Genomic DNA, 13,936 nt, shown 5'->3' on the forward strand with positions numbered 1-13,936 from the left:
ATTGTTTCTCCTCTATGCCCTACCTTTCTGAAACGAGTCGATTTTTACAAAGCTCATCGGTCAGAAAAAGCGAGGTGTGCTGTGATTGGCCAGCTATCCAATGCGTTGTGATTGGCCGAATGCCTCAAGTGTGTGACGGAAATGTTACGCCCCTTTCCATACTGTGATGTTTACTTAAAACTTGGAAGTTAAATCGGTCGTTTAGACACTCAAAAATGTGAATAATGTAAGCCAGAGGCTGCTATGAATACAGATAGTGTTCCCAAAAATGCAGTTGTCTTGTGTTAGCCACAATGTCTGGCCAAAATGAAGAAAGGGATTAGACTCCTTGCCCTGTTCTTGTTCACTAACACTGGGTGGCCAATGTCCAGCCTAACTCCCACTTAGCGCTGACCCTGCCCATAACTGTAGCGTTATAGTGATGAATAGACCTCACGAGAACTCAGTGTATGAACAACGGGATATTTGTACTTAACCATTTGTGCAACATGATGCAGTGTTCAATTAATACACACTAATTGTTTTCCTTGAATTTTCAGGATTTAAACACTTTGGCACAACATCTGGATGACAGTTACAGACGTCTTCATTCACAGTAATCTTTATCTCTTTCATGTACATCAACTTTATGTATTCATTTCTTAATGTAATCAACATTCATTTACTTTTCATATTATATTACTGTGATTAACCATTGTTAATGTTATTCTTATGTTGTGTATTGTAATCTCAAAGATTTTTTACATCACAAGACGATTTTGGTAAGCAGCAGTTGTATTTGCTTGGTAACAGTCGTGGAATGCATGCTGGTCAGACAAAGACTGATCATAAAGGAGAATGCAACAAAGATTATTCGGTAATCTTTATTCAGTTATTTTATCACTTTATCTCATGCTTTCTGCGTTGTACTCCATAATTGTCAATTCACATTTCATGTAACAGGCACATTTGCAATTAAACATGGTCAGGTCATTTCATGGACATTTTATTCCCAAAGTATTCAGAACACTTTAATAAATTAATAAATCTTATACAGCAACTGTAACAACTGACTCCAGGACATACTCTGAGTTGAATGAACTTACTCCCGGACGCGTTTTTGGAACCACATACCTTCGAGTAAGCAAGGTTTGGGGTTAATCAACCGAAATTTCAGGGTTTAGCTAACGGTAAGTTAACCATGCTTTCTGGAATATACCCCTGACAAACACAAACTGAACAGACTAGAACTTTTAAACACAGGGCAATCAGGGGAACACAGGTGATATCAATGGAACATAATCAAACTAAACGAGGACAGGAACATGACCAAATAAGGAAACACAGGAAGGACTACGGGGGCAAAAAAGGTCCAAAAGTCTGACACCTATAAAATGTTACACAAAATTTACCCTGTCAAGGAGTTGCTTGAACGTTTCAATTTGAATATTGAAAACTTATGTGAATTTTGTAGCAATGCCAAAGAATCTGTGACTCATCTTTTTTTTGATTGTATATATTCAAAAATGTTTTGGTTGGATGTTTCTAATTTCATTTCTAGGTTGTTTGGAACATATATACAAATTAATCTGTATGATGTCGTTTTATTTTTTGTACAGGACAATGTTGATTCCAAAAGTACGATATGCTTTCTTACACAACTTTTTATTTTATTTGGAAAATATCACATTCATGTGAAAAAATGGACTAAAGCTAAGCCAAACTTTGAACATTTTATAAAAGAGATTAAACAATATGGTACTACATTAGACAAAATTAAGAACAAAAAAGCAAGAAAGACCTATGAAGCTTTTTGTTGCTTTAAATTGTTGTAATTTTACCCCTGGCATGAATCGTTTCACTGTACATATTCTTATGTTTATTTGTTTTTGTACTTGTTGCGAGTTGTATATGCTTGTACAAATCTTTGTATAATTTTTTCATAAAAAAACAAAAAACAGAACTGCTAGATTTAAATCAGCAGCACAGCCAGCGGAGGATCGAACGCAACTGTTTTGAACGACCGCACCTTTTTTTTAACAACCAAAAAATGGCTGTTTCTTTGTCTGTTGAGGAAGTACAGATGTTCCCTTTCGATACTACACTCGTACTGCGTCTTGCTAGACGCATATGCGAAAAAGCCTTTTTTCTCCTGAACTGAAGCCTATTTTCATTCACGCAGTGAAACTGCACGGCCATTGGTTCGAGCAGTGTATTAAAAACGAACCAATGGCTAGGCAGCAGAGCTGCATCAGCCTATGGCAACGAAGCCTGCCAAGCCTGCCAAAGCCCGCCAGAATGGGCGGGGCATCTGGCTATATAAGTGGGCGTTCGCCACAGGATTCTCAGATTTATTCTCCTTCAGCGACGACTCTACATCTCTACGCTGATCCGGGGACCTGTGGGGAAAAAACAGCGGGGCAGAGGGCTCGAGCGACCAGCTGCGAGCGAGCCCACATTGGCCCAGATCCCGCGTGCCTCGCTCTCGCCCCAGAGAGAGTATTCTACCATCCTTTTCTCCCAGTCTGATCAGCGTCCCTCTGCTGGTGCGAGCGACCTGAACTCATTTGGGGGAAGTGAGGACGAGCTGCTTGATGACAGCATGTCATTGGCAGCATTGGATGCAGAGGAGCTGTTGGGCTCGGTGACTGACCCCACCCCCTCGCCATCGTCCGCACCCAGCGCCACCAAAGACGGGATGGATGCCGAGCTTCTCTGTATCCTCTCCAAAGCAGTTGAAGAGTTGGGTTTAGAGTGGTCTCCGCCAGAGGAGCCCTCCCGCAGCCATCTGGATGAGTGGTTCCTGCTGGGGCACCGCCAGGCCCCTCGTCAGCGTTCCTCTCCGTTTTTCCCGGAGGTCCATGACGAGCTCACCAGATCATGGCGCGCTCCCTACTATGCCCGCCTCCGTACTGCTTCTTCATCCGCCCTCACTTCCATCGACGGTGCTGAAGAAAAAGGGTACAATAAGCCACCTCCCCTAGATGAGTCAGTGGCTGCGCACCTCTGCCCGCCCACAGCCATCGGCTGGAGAGCAAAGGCCGCTCACCCGTCCAAGCAACTTCAGCTCTCGCTGGACGCGCCTACACTTCAGTTGGACAGGCGGCTTCGGCGCTTCATTCAGTGGCGGTCCTCCAGGTCTTTCAGGCCAAGATCCTCGCATCCTCCGATGAGTCTGGCCTGGACCCCGCGACCCTCAGGGAGCTGAGGAGCGCAACCGACCTGGCTCTGTGCGTCACCAAGACCACCGCTCAGGTGATCGGGAGATCGATGGCCAGCCTTGTAGTGCTCGAGCAGCTTGTGGTGCTCTTTGTCAGCTTTGGTAACCGCAACAAAGGGCTTCCAGGTCACGAAGCAAAGACTCTCTAGATGGATAGTAGTAGTAGACATGCGTGCATTAATTGACGTCTAGTTCGAGTCGATCTTGTTCGGTTCATTTGGATTTTGAGAATTCATTTTCGCAGTTTACAGCATTTCACGTCCCCCCCACACACAACTACCAACAAACAAGGCCCAGTGCAATTCATTAACGTTTACACGATTTGAAAAATTCGCAAATGTGCGTCACTACACTGAAACAAATGCTTTTCAACCGGTGTCTGCAGAGTTAAGAATTACATTAATGTGCAGCATTTTGTTCAAATAGAGACATATTTGTGAATACAAATGTTATAGTTTGTTTATTGTTATTATTGTTATTATTATTATGCAAAGATGAAGTTGACGACGCTGATTAGCCATCTCTGTAGTACGAGAGAAATGCACCTTTCATACAGGCCTACCTACAGCATTGCAAATGCTGCAGCATGTTCATTATCAGAATAAAATACAGTCAACCAAACATATAGATACACTATAGAATCTAGATACACTGTCTAATTAAAACAGCCCATAGTACAATTTGTGCCGTTCAGCCTGAGCTCGGGCCAAGCACATATTTGCTAATGTGAAGAGGATAATTTTTCATGTGAAGAAGACCATGTTTTTTATTTTATTTTTATTTTTTTTGGAAAGCAGGTTAAGTACAAAGCCTGGTTTACATAGGCCTAATAAATAATTGGCTGTTGCATTCAAATTCAAATAGCCAACATTGTGAATATGGAAACATTTGGATTCGTGCCAAATGAGAGAGTAAGAAAGAGGATTATAGGGCCAAACAATAAAAAAAAAAAAAAAATTCGAGAATAAAGTCGTTCATGCCTATAATGCGAGATTAAACTCATTAAATATCCAGAAATCCCACAGACTCAAATTGAAAGGCATTTGTTTGTGGTTAGTAAGATACATGTATACAATTTATGCAGTACATGGATAATTGTGCGTGCATCTATTCATCATTTTGAGTCTAATATCATCCCATAGAATAGGGCTGGCAACACTATTATCAATGCCTAAACAGAGCCTGCGGTGGTCAGGTGGTACAGCGGTCATGTGGTACAATTCGTAGCTCTCAGAAAACTCCCAGTTCACAAACTGCAGTGGAAACGCAAACCGAGCCGTGCCGAGCCGAGTCGTACCATAGATATGTATATATATCTATGAGTCATACCACGCAGTAGTATCCTTTCAAAAGGTACTAATATAAAAATAATACAAAGATGTAGCTACCTTTAAGCTTTTGTATCTTAGGATGTAGCGCCCGCAGTGACATCTTGTACTTTCAGAGAGTGTATCCAATATTGTTACAGACTTGCACATCCAAATTTGCCCAACTGTCCCCTTTATATACTTACACTACCAGTCAAAAGTTTTTGGGCAGCAAGATTTGTAATGTTCTTTAAAAGAAGTCTCTTCTGCTCACCAAGCCTGCATTTATTTGATCCAAAGAACTGCAAAAACAGTATTTTTTAAATATATTTTTACTATTTAAAATAACTTTTCTATTTGAATATATTTTAAAATGTAATTTATTCCTGTGATTTCAAAGCTGAGTTTTTGGCATCATAACTCCAGTCACATGATCCTTCAGAAATCTATATATATATATTAAAAAAAAAATTATATATATTATACTGACTCCAAGCAGTATAGTGTATAATGTTACAAAAGCTTTTTATTTCAGATAAATGCTCATCTTTGGATCCTGAAAAAGAATTTACTCAACTGTTTTAAATACTGATGATAACAATAATAAAAATGTTTCTTGAACTGCAAATCAGCATATTAGAATGATTTCTAAAGGATCATGTGACACTGAGAATTGGAGTAATGATGCTGAAAATTTAGCTTTGAACACATTAATACATTTCATTTTAAAATATATTCAAATAGAAAGCAGTTATTTTAAATAGTAAATATATTTCACAATATTACTGCTTTTGCTGTATTTTGGATCAAATAACTGCAGGCTTGGTGAGCAGAAGAGACTTCTTTAAAAACATTACAAACTTACTGTCCAAAAACTTTTGACTGGTAGTGAACTTACTTGACATGAATTTTTGTTATTATTATTTATCTCTCCAGCCCCCCATATGCATTAATGCATATGAACATACTTGTTAAAGAAAAACAAAATAATTGTCGCTGACTTATTGGGATGAAAAATTTCTTTAATTCATATTTACTTTGGTCTCGTGTCTAATTGGCATTTTCAGAATTGTAATGTGCATGCCGATCCATCACTAAACATATCACCAATCAGGCTGTGTCAATAGATGCAGACACCAGTGGCCCACTTCATCATCTTAGCATACATTTCAGTAAACAGGCATCCCATCAGTCTAATTGCATCCTGGCAGAGGCTAATTGACTGCCTAACTTTGCAACATCATTACAGCTGATGGGATGGTATTCAAGATAAAAGCTTTGCATAAGACTAATCAGAGAGAGAGACAGAGAGAGAGAGAGAGAGAGAGCAGAAAATATTTTGATCAATCAGCTAGTTAAAAACCCAGCGGGAAAGGATGAAGAAACAGTGGATTTAAATGGTCAATGAAGTCATTACTGGATAATTAGGTCATTAGAGGAAGTTGAAGCACACTGCAAAGACAGTTGCTTTTATATTAAACGAAAATGCTGTGCTTAGGACTTCAGTTAATGGAGATGTTCTGCACACTAGCTTAGCTTAGGAGAGAAACATTTATTCAAGGTCCAGTGGTCTTGTTTGTTGTAAAAGAAGCACCCTCAGCAGCACTGGTCCTTCCTTTTAAAAGTATGATTTTAAAACAATGTATTATTTCCTTTTTGTTTTGATATAATTACATCTTATGTTTCATCCTTTCAAAATGTATAGTTTAGAAAAACAGTTTTAAAATTTTACTTTTATTTTGTGTTGCCAAACAAGGGGTTTTCAGCCTTTGCAGGACGAGGACCCCTTGGTAGATAGAAGGACAGAGAAGGAATTTGAGCGTTGCATTTTATAACGTGTATTTAGTTCTATATTACTGTATTAATATACAATAGAGCAATACAAAAGATGCTTACATCATTAAAATAATAATGATTACTTATTAGCCCATCTATCTATCTATCTATCTATCTATCTATATAAAGGGGACAATAAAACATTTATCTGAACTTTAGCTTATCATTTACATTCACTTAAAGGGGTCATATGATGCTATTTTAAAGATCATTATTTTGTGTATTTAGTGTAACAGAATATGTTGACATGCTTTAATGTTCAAAAAACACATTATTTTTCAAATACTGTACATTATTGTAGGTCCTCTATGCCCCGCCTCTCTCAAACGCGTTGTTTTCAACAAAGCCCCCTCCTTTGACAAGCACAGTCTGAGTCTTTGCAACTTTACAGATCTTCTTTATGCACCAAGAGCTTGTAACACTCCAAAGAGAAAGGAAAAATTTTAATCGCATCATATGACCCCTTTAAAACCTGATACTAATATTCTATTTGATATTATTTAATAATGTTATGTAACTTATGTAAATTTCAGCAGTTTTTGAATCAAAATAAGTGATGTTTTCAACAACAACAACAACAACAACAACAACAACAATCATCTGCAGAGCTTTTTGTTTTGTTTCCTTTTTTACACACTGACTAGTAAACTTGTAAACACTGACTATACCATATTTGATAAATGAATAGTAACATTCTACTTGGGACTGATGTATTTTACTGTGGGCTCCTTCATAATGGATAGTGATGACAGGTTGAAGGTGAGAGAAAGAATGACTTGAGAAGAAAATTTAAATGCAAAGTGAGCAATCGTAATAGCCATTAGCCTTTTAATTGAGTCCTAAAGCATTATAAATCGAGACACGACCGAGAGAGAGCATGAGGCCTGAATTTTAACACGAGCATGCTGATCTATTAGATGGCTTTAAGATGCACATTAACTGTGTACTTGGACAATTGCCAGTTTCTTGAACGTCAGCTCGATTCGTCTTGAGATTGAAGACATACATTAATTTGACAAATTGTCTCATAACTGACCAGCATCTAAGGAGCCATATATTTTCACACCTACTTCCAGCATAAATTCAACACAGCTTCTTGTAATCATGTTAGCATCATTAATAAAATTGCTGGTACAGAGAATGTGCTCTCAATTTATTTTTTTCCCCCTGTCAGTTTTAGTCTGATGCACAAAAATAAATAAAATAGATTCACGTAATATTCTTTTCTGCTTACCAAATCTTTGAAATATTGGAAAATAAATCATTTCTTTGCTGTGATACCTTACTAGAACTCCTTGCTGCACATTTTTATTTTCAGAAAACTGGATGTGGATCACGGATGAAAGTGGAAATCATTTGAATCAGGCAGTAAAGCTCTAGTGTCTACAAACTGACGAGTTCATTGCACATTTGCTTACCTTTTATCTTCCTTTGCTTACACTCAATGCAAAGGAAGACTCATAAAAGTGCAGATTAAAAATACATTCTATAAAAATAGAATCCGCAAACACGAAAAAAGATATTAATAAAAAATAATATAAACTCTTTAGACTTCAGCACTGAATTGGACTGACAATGACACTGTGTTCCTTCACAGTAAAAATCTCATTTAATGGGTGGAATTTAATTATACGCATCGTTTAGTCACTGTTATCTCCATTGCAGATGTTAACCTGAGATTCACTGCATGTTCTTCTCCGAGGACAAGCATTGCTAATTAAAAAATTTTTGAACGTAGCCTTTGCACTTTGCATCTGCTGTGATGCATTTTATATTCACTTACCCAGAGATGTGTCCTGAAAAGTCACAGCAATTTTTCTTTATGACCGAATGCGACTTTAAGCCTGAAACAAATAATAGGTTTTTATGTTAAATCTTGTCAATATTGAGGTCATTCTAATAATAAAGTAATAATCTTTTTTACAGCTGCTTTTTTTATTTCCCAGTGCCTGTCACAGTTTAGATGGTCAGATTTTCCTTTCCAATGGATGGCAAAGTTCCAAGCTTATGTTAAATGATTCAGTGCTTTCAAACATAAAACATGGGGCCGGCATTAATAAAATAAAGCATTGTCTAAATAGCAAAGATGGACTGCATTAAAACAGCAGGAGCACATGGTTGTGAGTTATAGAGCGGAGAAAATCAAGCTGGATGTGGTACAAAGATAGATGCATGTTGATGGTTGATCTGCTAGCTGCAGTTAGACTCCTGATCAGCAGGGGGAGCTCGAATGACAGTAAAATGTGTGTATGAGAGCCACATGATGCTGCACAGCAGTGCCATTAAATAGAGATGTAGTAGCCTTCGCAATACATTAAATGATCTGCTTCCACATGTTTCACTTTCAGTCTGGACAGATGAGAGTAGGTTAGATTTTGTTGCTGCAATTTTGCCTTCACCCACCTATAGGCTTAATCGAGTGCAACACTTAATGAGGAGAGGAGAGACTGCTGGCTTAAATGAGTCCATGTTTGTGTTTGTAAAGGAACACTCCTTTAACACTTTCTGTGAAGCTGCACTTCTTGGTTTAAAGGAGTGTGAGTCTGTAATTGCTTTGAAATTTTGTAAGAATTGCTAAGCTGTTTCATCATGCCGACAGGTATTTGGAGAGCTGAAGGCTTTGTAGGTATAATTAACATGATTTAGGAGAGAAGAACATTTTAAAAACACATTGGGGGAAGCACCCAGAGGACAATGTTATTGCTCAGTGGTTGCTCCTACATAGCTAAAGAGATTTAACGGAGTCCTTATTTCTGTTACATGAAATGTAATTCTCTCTCTTTTTTCAACTTGAGATCAACTTAAATTTGATGTTGTTGATAGTCTTTTATTACTCGGCTCTCTGGAATACTAGATTCAGTCTGGTCAATAGTTCTATTCAGTGGTGATATACTTTCTAATAGTCGCCGTTGTCCATTGCAGCTCTGTTTCTGAGATTGTTCATGTAAATTGGTGTTGTGAACAATCGATGGGTCCACAAATGTGTCTGAAATGGGTCTGTATCTGAAATCCTACATTATTCCTCTAATATAGTCCACTGAATAAGTGAATAAAAGCGAATTCAGACACTGAATGCACCGGAAGTAGCGGTGGGCGATATGACCAAAATCTTATATCACGATATGAGTAATTTTATTTTACGGTAATGATATATATCACAATCATTTTTTTTTTTGCTTTAAATAAGGTCTAATGATATCAAAATTTTTGATACAATAGAAATTTCGTAATTCTTGTCACCAGTGTCAATATCACAAAAGAACTAATACTAGCCTAAATTAAAAAATAAATAAATAAAGCTCACTGAAGACAGTAACAGTAAACAGTCTAATAAGAATAGGAAACTAATAGGACAAAAAAACTACAGTAGAAGAAATAAATAAGAAATGCTACATACACTATAAAATATTCAAATGCATAAAAACACTGCATATTCTTCACTGAGAAAATTGCATATATATTTCTTATTAAAGTTACAATAGTGATTTAGTCAAGTGCAGTGAGATGTTTTCTCCCTTTTGTTGTTTGATTAACATGAATGACAGACAGAAGGAATATTAGACTCCTGTCACTTTAAGAGCTGCCCAGATCCAATACTGTTACACATGTTTGCTTTCATTTAAGACCTACTGTGTTTATGAGGATACTTGCAAAGACGGGCATTTTGACACATACAGGTGTGTGTATATCTGTCCAAGGCCTAAAAAAAGGCCTCTCTGACAGCGACAGTGCATACTCTCTACGACAGCGCGCACATACAATGCTGATTGCATTTCAATGGCTTAAAATCATTTGGTTTTAAACTGCAATGTTTAAATACGTATACAAACAATACATTTTCATGACCACGTAGCACAGCAACGTCACATGAGCGTGTAACAACGATAAAGACGATAATCCAAAATCTCTACCGGTTAATCGTATCTGCCGGTATATCGTCCACCCCTCACCGGAAATGCTGCGCATGTCATCTTCTAGAGCAGGGGTAGGCAAGTTCAGTCCTAGGCCCTTTCCCAAATGGAACACTTCATGTGCACTTGCGGTCTTACGGACCTTCAATGGCCGCCACGTGCGCGTGCCCGTTAATTCCACGAGACCGTAGGGGGTCCCATTTGTCATTTTAGCATTCAGAACGGTGCTTGCGGCCGTTATGCCCCCTCGATCCATGCTTCTGCTGAGCCCGCAATGGTGCGAGCTCCGCAGCAGACTTCTACCCGACAGTCAAAGCGACATTACGTCACGAAAGTGCGGACTCAGAGGAAGACCGCAGGGGTTTAGGGTGCCATTTGGGACAGGGCCTTAGAGTGCCGCTATCCTGCATAGTTTAGCTCCAACACTGAAAAAAACCTCACCTGCCTGGTATTCATGAAGACATTGATTAGCTTTTTAAGGTGTGTTTGATTAGGGTTGGAGCTAAACTCTGCAGGACAGCAGCTCTCTAGGACCGAACCTGTTCTAGAGAGATGCGGAACACACTTCACGTGCACTTGCGGTCTTGCGATCTTACAATGGCCAGTGTGTGTGCGCGTACGTTAAGTCCACAAGACTGCAAGGGATTGGCCCTGTCCCAAATGGTGGTCGCCGTGATTTTGCCAAGTAAGACATGTTCCTGGATCAACATCTTTTGTTGATCCTGGATCAACATAACTGTCCAAAAATATAGACTTAATCCAATCCCTACCCCTAAACCTAACCCTAACCATAATTTATTCCTAAAAACAGTGTGAAATGATAGCTGATTAACAAGGGTGTAGAAGCACCTAACCCTGATCATAAGCCTAAAACAGATATTTCCTGCCCGCAAGTACACATGAAGTGTTCCATTTGGGACATGGCAGAATCATTTTAGCTTTTAGAAGGTGCTCATGAGCGCCCCCTTTGCGGCCGCTACATGCCTTCGATCCACACTTCTGCCCAGCCCATTCTGAGGTGAGTTCTGCAGCAGACTTCCACTAGACAGTCAAAGCGGCATTACGACACAAAAGCGAGGACGTCTTTAGGATTTGGAACAGAACCGCAGTAAATGGGTTGAAAGCGCTGTGTGAGGACGTATTGTTGTAGGCTGGCCTGGAAGTTAGTATCACCCTAGTTCCCTGCATGACTTCAAAATCAATATCACTAAGCGTTCGACAACTCTTTCAGTCTTCATTTAAATAACATTTCCATGAAAGTTTGAGTTTGAATAGTTTGCAAGAGAGCGATTATAAACACAATGAGGCTGTAAAAGTGTGCTAATGAGTAGATTTACATGTTCAGCACAATGACATCTAATGTCCCAAATAATCTCTGTAGTCCCATTGTTATAACTTATGTTCCCTGTAGTGTTTGGAGTTTTATGTTGTAATTCTGGTTTCCTGTGTCTAGTTTTGTAGTTCCTTTGTTGATTGGTTCCCCTTGATTATCTCCCCAGGTGTTGCTTGTTATCTTGCTAACCCAGTCTATATATACCCTTGTGTTTCCTTTGTTACTTTGTCAGTGTTGATGTTCCTTCCCTGTGTGTTCCCTGGTTCTTGTTTTCTATTTGTTTTGTTTATTAAATACTCCTGCATTTAAATCCTCTGTTTCCACCTGTCTTCCTCTGCCTTCCACGGGACTCTCAAAGCCTTGACATCGTATGGGGGGGGGGTAATTTCAAAATCACAGGTCCCCAGATAATACTAATCCTGTGCGAATAGGGCTTAAGATAATAAAAGCTTTTAAAAATCACAAGGGGTATTACCGATATATTATGTTGCATAAAAAGTGAAAATATAGTTAGTGTTAAACAGACCTTATTTCATGCACTTATAAACCAAAAACCCATAGACCTGGAAGACCCATGGAACTGGAAGTGCTAAAATGCTGACTGCTTTCTGGTGTTTGACCTACAAAAATCGTCATGCCTGCAGCACTCTATTCTCTAGTGGCTAGCCATTAAGTGTATATCTGTTGTACATTCGATATTGAGGTGCATTATGGGATTGTAATGCTCAGTAATGTCGACTATGGCTGTGGACGCCGCTACAAATGGCTGTCCCCTTAAAATAGTGGGTATGGGGGAATTTTAGAGACAGCCTGAGACTGTCTCTTGTATCACTGCGCACTTTCTCTTGTTTCAAAACATCTGGTGCCATCTAGCTGTTATCGATTTTAGTTTAGACTACCTCAGATAACTTTAGTATTAATATTAGCCTACTGTAATTATATTACAATGTTTGTGTGCTAAACTGATTGTTTTGTGTGTTGTATTTTTTTCTTATACTATTAAAAATAAAGGTTCTTTATTGGCATTGATGGTTAAATTTTTTAGTTAATTATTCTTATCTATATGTAAATATTTATGATTTATTTATTTTTCAGACGACATACCGAAGAACCACTGTTTTTAGCAAGTTTTTGGCAGCTCAAACAGGGCCTGTGTCAGTGTTTGGAAACTCCTGTCGGCCTAATGTTCAGAAAGAGTGTGTCTTTGCCCTAGATTTAATCTCACAGGCAGGCAATAAACCAGTGAGCAGTTTCTGAGAGAGACAAGCTCTTTGAACATGACAGTGGAAAATCCCAGCAGATATGTCCAACCTACTGCATGCTCTTCATCATGCCTGGGTCTGACAGCTCCATCATGTAGGCAAATAAAATGACACAAACAGCAATAAGGCCATCATAAATCACACCAGCAGGAACAAGCTGTATGATCCCAATCTAATGACCACTATTTACATGACACTCCACACTAAAACAGCTGCAATATGAGCTGCATATTGCAGATGTTTTAGTGTGGAGTGTCATGTAAACAGTCAGGGTGCATCTAACGATGCATTGCAAATGCAAAACTGTGAGTGGTAAAATTGACTGCATGCTCCATGGGACAGCATGGTGATAATAGCCATGTGAAAGGTATAGGGTAAAATAGGTGAAGATGCTCCTCCCTTAAGAACAATGTGCATTTACTTTTAAATTGTAACATATTTAGAATTGTAACACATTAACATAAATTGTTTAAATTGTAACATATTGACATAAGTTTGGAATGCACTGATTTTTTTTAAAGCATTGTATGTATGATGATGCATCAGCCAATGTGTTATTAAGGGAAATGCTATTTATTCACTATAAGGTGGCCCCCATAACTGGGGCAAAAAGCCCCCTCGGGTTAATTTTTACATACTGTATAAATTACTTTTGATATAATTTTTAATGAATATTTTATCATTTTTATAAAATACTAAATTAACTATTCTATTTAAAATTGTGTTTGACAGTTTAATTGAATAATTAAATAACCAATGGCAGACAAAACAGAATCATATTAAAAGATGTTTATCCGAAAGGTAAATTTATTCAGAGACTTAAATACAGGCATATGTATATTTACATGTTTAATTGCCCATATTTTAATTGAAGATATTGAAGGTATGACATAATAGAGACACTATGAATTCAGATTGAATAATTTCACTCAATTATCCTATATAGGTGGTTAATGAAAAGTGAAGATGTCTGACATGTTCATCTAATTCATGGAATTACTAAATAATAACCACATGAATTACAATAAATATTTAATAAAAAATTAATAACAATAATAACATGCAACGTTGGGCCTTCTGTACTAATT

This window comes from Sinocyclocheilus rhinocerous, unplaced genomic scaffold (assembly GCF_001515625.1).
Source record: "Sinocyclocheilus rhinocerous isolate Xijiao unplaced genomic scaffold, SAMN03320098_v1.1 scaffold130, whole genome shotgun sequence".
Taxonomy (NCBI): domain Eukaryota; kingdom Metazoa; phylum Chordata; class Actinopteri; order Cypriniformes; family Cyprinidae; genus Sinocyclocheilus; species Sinocyclocheilus rhinocerous.